The sequence below is a fragment of the Erythrolamprus reginae genome, chromosome 4 (genome assembly GCF_031021105.1).
Source record: "Erythrolamprus reginae isolate rEryReg1 chromosome 4, rEryReg1.hap1, whole genome shotgun sequence".
Lineage (NCBI taxonomy): Eukaryota > Metazoa > Chordata > Lepidosauria > Squamata > Dipsadidae > Erythrolamprus > Erythrolamprus reginae.
Window position 1 is genome coordinate 53,220,758 of NC_091953.1, and position 13,403 is coordinate 53,234,160.

The following is a 13,403-nucleotide window of genomic DNA, read 5'->3' on the forward strand; positions in this document are numbered from 1 at the left end:
CACCACCCAGCTCAAGACCGACATAGAAGGCCAGCTGTGGGGGAGTGGGAAATGGAAGGTTGACCCCCACAGTTCTGCTGCCCCATTACTCACCCATGCAGCTGGCCTTCCTCTTTGGGGGCTGGGAAGGAAGAGCAGCCAGCAGAGGCCCGACCAGCCCTTAAGCTCCGCCTGGGTCACAGCAAATCCTCCCGCCTGCCATTCCCTCTTCTGCAGGGCTGCAGCACCTGGACACAACTGGGCCCGTCTGGGGGCAGGGCAGGGGAAACTGGTGAGCAAAGGCCCTGCACAGCTGGCCTGAAGTCTGTGCAGAGACCTCCAGCAAAGCTGGGTTAGGGGCGGGCAAGGCAAGGAATCCTCTCCCTCCAGCCTCTTTCCAAGGGGGCTGGTTGGGAGGGAAAAAAGCGGGACATTTTTCAAAGCGTATGGGATGCAGGTCAAATGATGAAAATGCATCTGGTCACTTTACTTAATATAGTCTCATGCATGCTATTTAAGTAATGTTTCAATGCAAACTTTTAACTAATCATATGTGTACAGTTCCTAAGTTTATTGTGCCCTAAACTTTTATTTAAATATTTTGGACTCATTATATGAAAATGAGATTTATCAATTAAGAGAACCAAATTGAATTCCTTATTTAAAGTATGTGAAGTAATGTCACAAATAATGTGTATTGCAATTATGTACTCTATAGCAGGGGTGGGCAAATAATTTTGCCATGGGAAATTGGGATGGTTTTAGAGGTCCGGACTAATATAATTAACTCAGTTCTACCCAATACTGTATAATTTCCTCCCTTCCTTTCTCCTCCCCTTTCCTTTCCTTCTTTCCTTCCTTTCTTTTCCCGTTTCATTTCTTTCCTATTTCTCTTTTCTCCCTCCCCTTCCTTCCCTTCCCTTCCTCTTTCTTTCATTTTCTTTCTTTCCTTTACTTGTTACAGAGCTTCTAATTAAAAAAAAACTTTTGTAGTATCATTTATCTTTCCCTCCCTCCCCCCTCTCTTTCTCTTCCCTCTCCCCCCCCTCTCTTTTTCCCCTTTCCAAAGCTTTTTCCTGCATGGTTTTTAACAAGCTTCCCCACCCCCCACTGGCTTTTGCAAGCTGCAGCTCTTTTCTCTCGTGTTTGTATCAACACTCTGCCCAAGAAGGGAAACTTAGGGGTGTTGCAAGCCACTCCAAACTCTGAACTTTTTTTCCTGCATGGCTTTTGCCTTGGAGAACAAGCTGCCTGCAGATCTCTCTCTCTCTTTCACACGCGCGCAGGATGTTCCAAGCCCTTCCCAACTCTTTTTCCTACATGGCTTTCACCTTGGAGAACAAGCTGCCCTAAGGTCTCCCTCCCTCCCTCTCTCTTTCTAGCTCTCTCTCAAGCAGCTCCAACACTCTCCAGCCAGCATTCAAGCCGCCAGCTGCTAGGTTAAACCCGAGACTCACAGATAGCTGGCGGGCTGGTTATAGACAGTGGGTGGGCCAAATGCGGCCCACGGGCCACACTTTGCCCAGGTCTGCTCTATAGTAATTACTTGACTGAAGAGTCCTAGTTATATTTTCCAGACAGTATATGTATTCCATTCTAGGAATGAAATATAACATTATAATGTTTTACCATAGGTTTGTTTGGAAAAACATCTTAGGAATACTTAATGATATTTTAGAATAAACTAATTAATATGTCTAAAGCAAAGTCTATGATGATGAAAGTGACAAATAATGAAGGTTTTTTTAATCGATCAAGTATAATAAATGAAGAAGTGTCCTGCACTGTTTGACTTTATAGTACAATCTATTAAAGGAAACATAGTGTACCTGACTACCGATACTGGGGCTCGTTGCACTTTGAAGGCCCAATATGGACCACGAAGCATATCCATCTTTTTTTTCTGATGGAAGACATTATATGGGGATATGTAGGTAGATCACTTCACTTTCTTTCCTGATCTGCTGTCCTGCTTAATAGATTTTTTAAAAAATAATGCACAACAAACTGATTTACATTTCTTGCTACAACCTGAATGCTGTTTTGTTTTCTGAGTTTAAGAAGCTAATAATAGGTGCTAGATATTTGTGTGCATAAAGCCTTTTTTTATTGAGAGTTTTATTTTTCAGTCGTACTGGTAAATTTACATCACATTTTTATTTTTGAATTATGAAATATTAGGTACAGTGGTATCTCAATACTTGTCATTAATTGGTTTCTAGAGGAAAGATGAGCACTAAAACGAGTGTCAGAAAAACCATGTGACTGATCACATGGTTCTTTGTTTTGGTTGGGAAAAACTTCCTGTCTATCCCATTTCCTGTGTCAGTGATCTTTCCAGCATGTCTGACTTCCTGTTCACCTTCTGCAGTTGTCCCTTATTTTTTCAGTGACTTTCCTGGCATGGCTGACTTGTATATTCTCCATGGCCATCATCTTTTTCCTTTTGTAGGGAGGATGGCGCAACCGAGGTGGCGCAGTGAGTAGAGTGCAGTACTGCAGGCCACTAAAGGTGACTGCTAGATCTGCAGGTCAGTGGTTCAAATCTCATCATCGGCTCAAGGTTGACTCAGCCATCCATCCTTCCGAGGTGGGTAAAATGAGGAGCTGGATTGTGGGGGCAATATGCTGGCTCTGTTAAAAAATGCTATTGCTAACATGTTGTAAGCGGCCCTGAGTCAAAGGAGAAGGGCGGCATTAAAAAATTGAATAAATAAAATAAATAAAAATAAATAAACAAACATGTACCAGGTCAACATTTTTGCACCAAAATGCATTGAGTACCACATTTTGAAGCTGTCATATTCCAAAGTACTACTATATCAGTATTTCACTATCCAAAATGTATTCTTAGTTTCGGCAGTTAAACATGTTAGATAAATATACTTTTTGAATAGTTTTTCAATATTCAAAACATGCATAATTGTAACCTTCTTGTACCTTCTACTGTACCTCCTATTTCATTTGTACTATTTTTCATATATGAATTTGAGATTTGCTTTTCCTCATAAATGCTTAGCAATTTTTTCTAATGTATTCCCACGAGTGCCAATTGACATAAACCCGTAGATCCGATCTTGTGGTGAAATACTACGCACAAGCTCGTTTCTATGGGTCAGTGTCAATCTGGTGATTTAACGGAAGTGTGCAAGATATATCAAGCATCAATACGGATTTCTATGCAACTATTATAAGATATAATAATTGAAAGTGATTGCATCCCATTGGGATTTATACCCCCGTAAATGATGTTGGTGCAGGAATAAAAAGAGGAAGAGATGAAGGGATGTAGCTGGGATCATAAAAATACCAATAGTAGGGGCTTATGCATATATTGTACAGATAGTCCTCAACTTACAACAGTTCATTTAGTGATCATTTGAAGTTACAATGCCACTGGAAAAAAGTCACTTATGCCTATTTGTCAAATGATCATTGTAGCATTCCCATAGTCACGATCAAAATTCAGCCACTTGGCAATTGTCTCATGATGGTTGCAGTATCCTGATGTCATGTGATCACCTTTTGCGACCTCTGACAAGCAAAGTTACTGGGGAAACCATAGTCATAACAATGGGGTTACTGCAAAGATTCATTTAATGACTGTGGCAAGAAAGGTCATAAATGGGCAAAGTTCACTTAGCACCATAAATTTTGGACTCAATTGTAGTTATAAGTCAAGGACTACCTGTACATTAAGAATTAAAAAATGTGCTAATATTATAGAGCAGTGATGGTGAACCTTTTTTCAGGTACCGAACGAGCATGTGTGCATGCTATTGTGCATGCGTGAGTGCCCACATCCATAAGTCAATGCCTGGGTAGGGCGAAATCAGCTTCCCCTACCCCCTGGAGACCCTCTGGACGCCAGAAATGGCCTGTTACCCAACTTCTGGTGAGCCCAGAAGGCTCATGTCTCGCCCTTTCCAGGCTCCAAAGGCTTCCCTGGAACTGGGGGAATGCCCCCTCCCGGAGGCTTTCTAGAAGCCAAAAACACCCTCCCAGAGCCTCTGTGCAAGCTAAAAATCAGCTGGCAGGCACATAAATGCACATTGGAGCTCAGCTAGGACAATGGCTTGTGTGCCAGAAGATATGGCTCTGTGTACCTCCTGTGGCATTGCGTGCCATCACTATTATAGAGAGTCTGGTGATGAACAGTTTGTGCAGGATAGACATATGACAAATAAATATTAAAAATCTTACTTGCGGAAACAAAATGTGGTCAAATCTTTGTACACTAAGCCCTGTAGTCAAAGAAAGATAATTTATTTTAACCCAGGGGCAAATTGGGAGCTACTGAACATTATGGAATCAGGTTACATTACACAATGTGTCTTCCTTCTTTCTCTTAAACATTTACACATACTCCCATTCATATAGTGGATATCAAAATACCAGGTTTTTGAGAAGTAAAAAAAATCAGACAAAGATAAAGCATTTAATTTCCCCCCTACCTTTAATATTACTGTACATGGAAAATCTGGAAAACTGAAATATTTCAAGGAGGAATGTAAAAATAAAAAACCTACAGTAATCTGGTTGTAAAGTTTCCAACTGATGAACCCAACCAAAGCAAGCACCACTGAGATGATCCAATACTCTTCATGCAAAACCTTTATTGAGTACATCACTTTGGCACATTTGAAGGAAAAACCAGATCTAGATCTTTCTGTTCTAATCCGCAAAGTTAAAGCTCACGTTCTTCCACCACCACCCTCCTCCCCACACACACTATTAGCTCAGGTCACATTGTCCAATACAGTCTCCAGATATTGTGGGAAAGTCTTTCTGGCTTTTGTAAACATCTGCCAAAATATCCTTAGTTCTCACGCGAACATCTTGATGTCTGACCCATGTTCTATCTCCCTCTCCCTGCCCCCATAGTTTGTTGGCAAGCTGAGATGTGATAGTAATGGCAACAGCAAAATGTCTTTTGAATCTTGACGGTGATTACATAAGTATGCACACTGATAAATGAATATTTCAGTGAAGTATCTTTTGATTTTATGACAGCATCCAGTCTTTTGGGGTAAGAGCCAATCAGCTTGGGAATCTTTGACCACTCTTCCTTGCAAAATCTGTAAGATTGCAAGGACATCTGTGCACAACCCTCTTCAGTCATCCCACAAATTTTCAGTTGGATTCACATCCCTGACTGGACCATTCCAAATCTTCTAAAGTCATTGTTTGTGGATTTGGAGATATGCTGTGTCATGTTGAAAGGTTAAATTCATAATTTTAGCAGTGGCCTGAACATTTTGTGAAAAACATGAGTCACATTTGGAAATGTTCATAAATCCCTCTGTCTTGACTAAAGCCCACTTCAAACTCCAGAAAAGCAACCAAAAAGCATAATGCTGCCATTACAATGTTACATATTTTCCCAAATACTTTTGTCAGACTTGATGTAGGTTTTGGATAATAAAGCTGGGCTTCTATATTTTTCTTTGTAAGAAAAAACCTCCATCTTGCCATCCTACCCCACAGCCCAGATTCATAAAGAATATGGAAAATTATTGTCAGGGTAGTACACAACCAGTACTTATCAAAAATTCCTGAAGCTTCTTTAATATTGTTATAGACTCTTGGCACCCTCTTGAACTAGTTTTTTTTCCATTTTTCTTCCATTTATTTTAGAGGGACATGAAATTCTTGATAATATTACTACTATATCATATTTTCTCAACTTGTGGATGCCTGTCTTTACTGTGTTCCATAGTACAGTGGTACCTCATGATACAAACCCCTTGTCTTACGAACAACCCGAGATACGAACCTGGGGTTCAGAAAATTTTTGCCTCTTCTTACGAACTTGTTTCTTCTTACGAACCTGCCGCCGCCGCCGAGAACCCCCGACGCCCGGCTGTCGCTTTTTGAAACAGCCGGGGGGCTTCCCAGCGTCCTCCTGAACCTGAATGCCAAACCCGAACTTCTGGGTTTGGCATTCGGGAGGCTGCCGAGAAGCCCCCCGGCTGTTTTAAAAGGTGACAGCCAAGCGGTGGGGCTTCCCAGCGGCCTCCTGAATGCTGAACCCGGAAGTTCGGCAAAAGTTCGGGTTCGGGAGGCCGCTGGGAAGCTCCACTGCCTGGCTGTCACCTTTTAAAACAGCTGGGGAGCTTCCCAGCAGCCTCCTGAACCCGAACGCCAACCCCAAACTTCCGGGTTCGGCGTTCGGGAGGCCGCTGAGAAGCCCCCCGGCTTTTTTAAAAGGTGACAGCCGGGCGACGGCAGTTTTTGGCAGGTTTTTTTTTTGTTGCACAGATTAATTGACTTTACATTGTTTCTTATGGGAAACAATGTTTCGTCTTACGAACTTTTCATCTTACGAACCTCCCCCGGGAACCAATTAGGTTCGTAAGATGAGGTATTACTGTATATACAATGTCCTGGATTTTTTTTTCTACATTTCTTCTGATTGATAGCTTTCAACAATGAGAGTCCTTTGATGCTTTGTAAGTTCTTGACAGACCATGTCTTTTAAGAGGCAATTGAGTAAATGTCAGAAAATCCTACTACAACAGCTGAATTTGATATGGTCTTGATCAGAGTTATTTTAATTAATGACAAGTGTGTGCTGGCTCCTATTTATGACAGTTTCAATATAAAAATTCTGAACACAGCCACATCTTTACATATATGAGGGTTTGCACACTTATGCAACCATATTATTGTATTTTTAAAATTATTTCTCTCCCTAAAGTTTCAGTTTGTTTTTAATTGAATTGTATGTTATATTAAATGTGGAAAAAATCTGAAGTGCTTTATCTTGTTCTGATTTTTTTATATTTCAAAAACCTGGCATTTCAGCAAGGATATGTAAACTTTTTATATCCACTGTATACAGGACTTTCCTATATATTTATCAAATCTATTATGACAAATTGTTTAGATCAACTGTTGCCTTAACATTATATTTGAAATAATATATCTAATTCAACAGATAAAATCTGAGATTTTCTACATGCCAGACCAATGATACATACAATTAAATGAATCATGGAAAAATAGCTGCAAAAATATTTTGTTGCTGGAATATAAAGTGGCCCTAAGGTTTATTGTTCTGTAAAAACATTTTAATTGTTTGTGTTTAATATGAATTATTTGAATTATTACAACCTCATAATTTATCTTATTGTGCAAAAGTAAATGCAGTCAATAGAACAGATGCCAAATGTTCAGTGATCTTTTTACAGTAATGTTAAACATGAAAAACTATGAAAATACTTTTCTAAAAGAGAAGAAGATCAGAAGACAGTACAAGCTGTGTGCATCCGGGTTGAGGTAGTAGGTTGTATGGTTTAGAGTTACACCCAGGAGTTAACTGTACAACCTTCTAGCTTTCCTTGGAGCACACTTGAATCTTCAAAGATTTCATCATCTTTTTAATCTATCCAAGCATTGTGTAGTAAATGTAGAAAAACTACTATAGATAGTTATTGACTTATGACCGTAATTCAGACTGGAACTTCCATTGTTAAGTAATGTGGTTATTAAGTGAGTCATATCTCATTTTACTTCTTTTTTTGCCATGCTCATTAAGTAAATCATGTAGTGCTTAAATTAATCTTGTTTTCCCCATTTTCCGCCAGTGTCCTAGCTTTGATCATTAAACAGTCATAAGTCAAGGACTATCTGGATAAAGTTTTATTGATATTCAAATGACTATTTTATTTACAATGTTATGAAAGAAGCTAATATTCTTGCTGTATAATTACACATCATAATATTTGAGAAATAATAACAACTTGTTTTAGGTATATTTGTAATATAGTTGGAAATGTTTTGGGAACATTACCCGGCATATTTGAATTCACAAACAAAGGAGCATGCTTATGTATATTATAGTTATAAAACGTACATTTTTATTTAAGAATTGTCCTAAAAATGCGAGTTCTGGGTGTATTTATAAATGAAGAGGCAACAGCCATTGAGATCTCTGGAACATTTAAAATTTATTAAAAACTACTAAACTTAACTAAACTTTCATTAGTCCTCTACTAACATCATCAGAGTGTTCAAATCCCCATTGAAGACAGTTGATTTTATATAATGCTGCTCAATTTGCTCATTGCCCCGTCACAGGCCCATACCCTTCCTTCCCTCCTGTAATTAGCTTTGTTGTTGCTAGCTTAGTCATGTAAACAGGTGGAATTGCTATTCCTTCTTTATCTTTTGGTATTGCCTCTTTCTCTCCCTGGGGTAGAGTATATCTAAGAGGCATTACTTTGGGTGTACTTACCACTACTTTCTCCCCCCTTGTTGTTACTCCTCCCTTAGATACCCACATTTTTATTTGTATTTGAAAAATAATTTTTCCTTAAAGTACATTTTGTTGGTTTTTTAAAAATATAAAAGGACATTTTACTAAATCTACCTATTTTAGGTGAAGAAATATTTCAGAGTTTTTGAGAAGTGCTTTCAGTATAAAGCATCCAAACACTTCAGAAATAGTATAACTGCACTAACAGTTAGGATCATTTGTGACTTTTGACATATGAGGGAGCTATTAAAGCAGTGATTAAATACAAAGCCAAAAATGAAGTTGCTGGGCATAGTGAGAAAAGTTTAAATAGGAAGAGTGTTTTAAGAAACCATTAAAATATGATGTGTTCTCTATTTTTCATAAGTATTTTCTGATTGTTAGTCTGCACTTGTCTGGAATGTTCATGCTATTTACAATTTGGCATCAAAGAAAGCTTTGCTTTTATAAATGCTATAAAAACATGACAATGACTATCTTCATTGACCTGCTGATCTCTTATTTTAATATTTTTCTGAAAGAAAACATTATTGTTTGACCCTACAAATACGGCGGCTAACAACAATAATAAAACAACATATAACAAATCTAATATTTTAAATAACTAAAAACCCTTATTAAAAACCAAACATACACACAAATATACCATGCATAAATTGTATAGGCCTGGGGGGAAGAAATATCTCAATTCCCCCATGCTTGACGACAGAGGTGGGTTTTAAGGAGCTTACGAAACGCAAGGAGGGTGGGGGCAATTCTGATCTCTGAGGGAAGCTGGTTCCAGAGGGTCGGGGCCACCACAGAGAAGGCTCTTCCCCTGGGTCCCACCAAACGACATTCTTTAGTTGACGGAACCCGGAGAAGGCCAACTCTGTGGGACCTAACAGGTCACTGGGATTCGTGCAGCAGAAGGCGGTCCTGTAAATATTCTGGTCCGATGCCATGAAGGGCTTTATAGGTCATAACCAACACTTTGAATTGTGACCGGAAACTAATTGGCAATCAATGCAGACTGCGGAGTGTTGGTGTAACAAGGGCATACCTAGGGAAGCCCATGATTGCTCTCGCAGCTGCATTCTGTACGATCTGAAGTTTCTGAACACTTTTCAAAGGTAGCCCCATGTAGAGAGTGTTACAGTAGTCGAGCCTCGAGGTGATGAGGGCATGAGTGACTGTGAGCAGTGACTCCAGGTTCAAATATGGCCACAACTGGCGAACGTGGGCAAACGCCCCCCTCGCCACAGCTGAAATATATTTCTCTAATGTGAGCTGTGGATTGAGGAGGACGCCCAAGTTGCAGACCCTCTCTGAGGGGGTCAATAATTCCCCCGCCAGGCTAATGGATGGACAGATGGGATTGTCCTTCGGAGGCAAAACCCACAGCCACTCCGTCTTATCAGGGTTGAGTTTGAGTCTGTTGACACCCATCCAGACCCCAACAGCCTCCAGGCACCGGCACATCACTTCCACTGCTTCGTTGACTGAACATGGGGTGGAGATGTACAACTGGGTATCATCTGCATACTGATGATACCTCACTCCATGCCCTTGGATGATCTCACCCAACGGTTTCATGTAGATATTAAATAGCAGGGGGGAGAGGACCAACCTCTGAGACACCCCATAAGGGAGAGACCTAGAGGTCAACCTCTGACTCCCTACAACAAAATATATCAAATGCAACTGACCGGAGAGGTAGGAGGAGAACCACTGAAGAACAGTGCCTCCCACTCCCAACCCCTCCAGCCGGCGCAGAAGGATACCATGGTCGATGGTATCAAAAGCCGCTGAGAGGTCAAAAAGCACCAGGACAGAAGATAAACCCCTGTGCCAGGCCCGCCAGAGATCATCCATAAGTGCAACCAAAGCAGTTTCTGTGCTGTAGCCAGGTCTGAATCTTGACTGTCAAGGACCTAGATAATTGGCTTATTCCAAGGACCACTGAAGCTGGAGCAACACCACCTTCTCAACAACCTTCCCCATAAAGGGAAGGTTGGAGACAGGACGATAGTTATTAAAAAGGGATGAGTCCAGGGAAGGCTTCTTGAGGAGAGGGTGCACAAGTGCCTCCTTGTAGGAAGCTGGGAAGGACCCCTCCATCAGATAAGTGTTGGTAATCTCCTGGACCCAGCTCCTTGTCACCTCCTTGCTGACAGAATCCAGCTAGAAGGGACACGGGTCCAATGAACAGGTGGCGGAACTCATAGCTCCAATGGCGTTGTCCACTTTATCAGGTGTCACCAGATCAAACTCACTCCAAACAGGTGGACTAAGACGGGCCCCTGTCACCTTGACTGACTCATTGTCAGCCAACTTTGCATTCCAATTGAAGTCAAGATCAGTCCGCATCTGAGTGATTTTATCTGCAAAAAACTGGTTAAATGCCTCAGCACTACCTTGCAGTGATTCCTCAACTCCTCCCTGATTAAGGAGGGAGCGAGTGACCCTAAACAGGGTGGCTGGGCGGGATTCCACAGATGCAATCAGGCTGACATTGTATGCACGTCTTGTCGACCAGATCGCCACTTTTTAAATCTTAATATGAGCTTTTACAAGTGATCGGTCAGATTCGAATGTGGTTTATGAAAACTTATTTAAAAATATATGTGAAAGAAAACAATAATAGACCAGGTTTGTAGTTTCTTAATATAGCTTTCCCTTCTAATATAGTTTCCATTCTTCCCCACTCTGCAGTCAATTGAGTGGGGAAGAAGGTAAACATGTTGTAATTGTTGCAACCTGTTTATTAATCTTGTATTATTAGTGCATTAATTTATATGTAAACCAATTCATATCTACATCAGGAAAGCATTATATTAGTAGTGGAAACATTCATATATGTACATACATACTCATATCCAACACTTACATACATGTATGTATGTATGTATGTAGTATGTATGTATGTCTTGGCATATTCAGGTTTCTTTCCATGTAAGTTTCATAGATTCCTGGCGACTTTTCAACGAGGTCCCACTTGTCATCTTCAGGCTAGTGCTTTCGGCTTTGTGCTAGGGTGAACAAAGTGTGATCTGAGCTGCCTTCCTTTTATAAATACTGATGGGTGGGTGGGTGGGTGTGAATTGCTGGCTCAGCTGCTGCAAGCTGTGTTGAAACTTTTTGGTTAGTTGGTGAGGTAACACCTTGAGTAATTGACACAACAGATGTATGCAGATTAATTGATGTTTGTGGATTAGGGGTGATATCCTGAGTAGTTGTGGCAGTTGGAGTCACAAGATATGTATATATCTTAAGCATAAGGTTGTAGTACTATAGGAAAACTTGTGGAACTTGCAAATGAGTCAAGCCATTCAAGTCTTTTGAAATAAGAAAATTGGTTTTCAAATTTCTTTCAAAAGAGGATTTCTTTAAACGAAATTGTCATATCTGAAATAAAAAACTGTTATATTTATTCAGTTAGAAGTTGTCCACAAATCAAAATATCTTGTAGTTTGAAAACCTATGCATCTTGCAGAAGACAGGGCTAGACAAGTGAGCAAATATGCATAGTCATATTGTCATGAGAACTTCACCGCTTATCTATTTATCTTCGATGTCATAATATAAATATGACAGTAAATGTCATAAACATCAACATGGTTAAGAATAGGTACATGGGTTACAAGTTTTCTAGTAGTTTACAAGTTCCTTGCTTTCCTGTTGAATACAGTGGTACCTCTACTTACGAACTTAATTCATTCCGTGACCAGGTTCTTAAGTAGAAAAGTTTGTAAGAAACAGGGCCAGAATTTTTTCCCATAGGAATCAAAGTAAAAACAAATAATGTGTGTGATTGGGGAAACCACAGGGAGGGTGAAGGCCCTGTTTCCTCCTAGGAGATTCCTAGAGAGGCCCCACGGAGGCTTCTCCCCGTCTCTTCCGGTTACAGTTTCAGAGGCTCGGGTTTGTCAGTGGAAAATGGTTCTTGAGAAGAGGCAAAAAAATCTTGAACACCAAGTTCTTATCTAGAAAAGTTTGTAAGTAGAGGCGTTTGTAGGTAGAGGTACCACTGTATTAGGAAGATGGATGGAGGCCTCTTATTGAGGGTGGGTAGCTTCCTTATAATGGGAAAAATTATGAAAGAAATCAATAGCATCAACAGAAGTAAACATATGTACACCCTCCATGTCTAACAATCAACATTATTCTTTTTGTTTAAGAAACTCAAGTTCTTTACAAAAATTAGAAACAGCTTTCTCATGTTTTCTGAGAAAGAGCATAATCTGTTTTCTTACTTTTTCATTACTAATAACTAATTATATCACATATAAATCTATGGCTATGAGATAAATATAGCATTATTGCCCAGAAATATCCACAGAATAACTTGATAGGGAGTTCATGTTCCCCTCCTAATTGCAGGTTGCAAAGAAAGTCTCTAAAGTGAAAGAGGCTACTGAAGTTCTGTAAAAGGACAATGGATCAAACTTAACATGAAAACTTGTTTTATTGTTTTCAGTATCATTTAATAATCATTTTATTATAAGTTATAATGACAACAATAAACTAATGCAAACTAGAATAAAAATATGTAATATAATGTACAGGAAATAAACAAAGAGAGAGAAAGAAAGATACAGAGAGAGGGGGAAGGGAGAAGAAGAAGAAAGCTAAGAAAAAAACTAAGAAAAGGTTTTTTAAAAAGAACAAAACAGAAGCATTTTCCCATGTAAAGAACTCTTTACAATTAATTCCTAAATCTTATTTCAAATTCATTTGTATTCAGGCCCTTACTCTGTTTGTAGCTTTATAAAATTAAAATTTTAATTTAATTATGATTTTGTTGCTTATTTCTCTTCCCAATTTTTTCAAAACTTTCAACTTTCTCATTAAAACTTTATTTTGTTAAGAAAAATTGAAGGAAACTCACGCAATGTTTACAGGTTTATTGATACAAACTGCAGGTTTCTAACAACTGAAAAGCAATTAATAAGGAATTCCTGAATGATTAAAAATGGAAATATTCAATAGTGTCCTTCCAAACACATTGACTCTGGTTTGAACAATATAGCTATTCCCTTGTCTCCTTATGTTCAAATCCACTAGACACCATAGTTGTGCAATCTCATCGCAAAAAGCAGCTATCTGGAGCACTTGTGGACAACCTTAAGTCTCTTCTTATCTAGAGAGGTTTTGAAAAGCTAGTATATTTGCAAAACAAACT

The 13,403-nt window shown here is 39.4% G+C and overlaps 1 long non-coding RNA gene across 3 annotated transcripts in view; it reads left to right on the top strand.

Annotated features, from left to right (window-relative positions):
- The window catches only part of LOC139166559 (uncharacterized), a 151,079-nt gene that overhangs the window by 126,053 nt on the left and 11,623 nt on the right, over positions 1-13,403 (top strand). For 2 of the 3 annotated variants that reach the window (XR_011558979.1, XR_011558980.1), the window contains exon 5: positions 2,432-2,569. The exons of the other annotated variant lie outside the window; for it this stretch is intronic. This is a non-coding gene — a long non-coding RNA (uncharacterized lncRNA). The remainder of the gene's footprint in view (positions 1-2,431; positions 2,570-13,403) is intronic. 3 annotated transcript variants of the gene reach the window in all.